Source organism: Schistocerca nitens, chromosome 12 (assembly GCF_023898315.1).
Source record: "Schistocerca nitens isolate TAMUIC-IGC-003100 chromosome 12, iqSchNite1.1, whole genome shotgun sequence".
Classification (NCBI taxonomy): Eukaryota; Metazoa; Arthropoda; class Insecta; order Orthoptera; family Acrididae; genus Schistocerca; species Schistocerca nitens.
This window is the reverse complement of record NC_064625.1, coordinates 126834479-126835630: the sequence shown is the minus strand read 5'-3', so window position 1 is coordinate 126835630 and position 1152 is coordinate 126834479. Positions and strand designations below refer to the sequence as shown.

General features: G+C 40.9%; 1 non-coding gene across 1 annotated transcript; it reads left to right on the top strand.

Annotated features, from left to right (window-relative positions):
- Positions 1–456: 456 nt before the first annotated feature.
- Trnav-cac (transfer RNA valine (anticodon CAC)) lies at positions 457–529 on the top strand. Its single transcript has one exon. It is a non-coding gene; the product is annotated as a tRNA-Val (tRNA).
- The last annotated feature ends 623 nt before the right edge of the window (positions 530–1152 follow it).

Sequence of the window (1152 nt, the reverse complement as noted above, 5' to 3'; positions counted from 1 at the left end):
TTTTCTGTGAACATTGCTACAATGTGACTTCAGTGCACGGCAGTATTTCTGTATGGCCAGGTAATATTGGTGATGTACGAGGCAGTACAATTATACGGCAAATTCTTGTGTTACAGTACGTTATTGCTAAGATTTATAAAAAGCTCGGAACACAATCAAGAGAAACTATTTGTGGTTCACCTTTGAGATGTGACACTGTCTCTTTATCTGATTTACTACGTGAATAAATATTCCCATTTGTTTTAGCTGACCTATTGTGCTTTCGAAGATCTTGTTCCAAATATTTGGATTAGATGAAATTTAGGGTTTCACAAAAATTTCTCTATGCTCTTAGCAACGTACCTCAAGTTCGGCCACATGTCTAACGATAAACCGAAGAAACAGCAACAGAGTAAGACGTTAGAACAAATTTAATAACTGATACTGTTCCAAATTAATAGCCATTCTGTCACGGCTGTTTCCGTAGTGTAGTGGTTATCACGTGCGCCTCACACGCGCAAGGTCCCCGGTTCGATCCCGGGCGGAAACATTATTTTTATTTTTTTATTTGTGGTTAGTAAGGATTCCACCGATAAGTACCTACGATCATCGGAAAGGAATAAATCAAATAAGCAACTAAAGTTATTCATTTATGGCGTAAAACGTAACGACATTTACACATGTGCAAGCAATTTGCTTTCTTGCATAGTAATGTGAAACAACTAAGAAGATGCATGTACGGGTCAAAATGAAACATACTTCGAGGGATATATAAGGTGTTTTGAGCAAACAAAATTAGAATCGGAATCCGAGTGCTGAAACGCATTCAGTGACGCTACAGAGCGTAGAAGTCTGTATGAGGTCTGTTCAGAAAATTCCGTCCACAAAATTTTTCTACCCTTATCTTCTACTTATACTCGAAATACTCTCCTCTACAATTGATACGCCGCTGCCGACGCCGTTACCCCTTCTTGGTACGCCTCTTGCTGGCCATCCGTGAGTTTTCTTCTATCTCGTCTATCGTAGCAGGTCATCGTCCTTTCAACGGTGCTCTCAACTTTGGAAATAAAAGGAAGTCCGCACGGGTAGCCACGCACCAACAGGGATGAATGTGCGGGTGCGTTGTCGTGATGAAAGATCCATGAACTGTCTCCCCACACTTGAAGCCGTTTC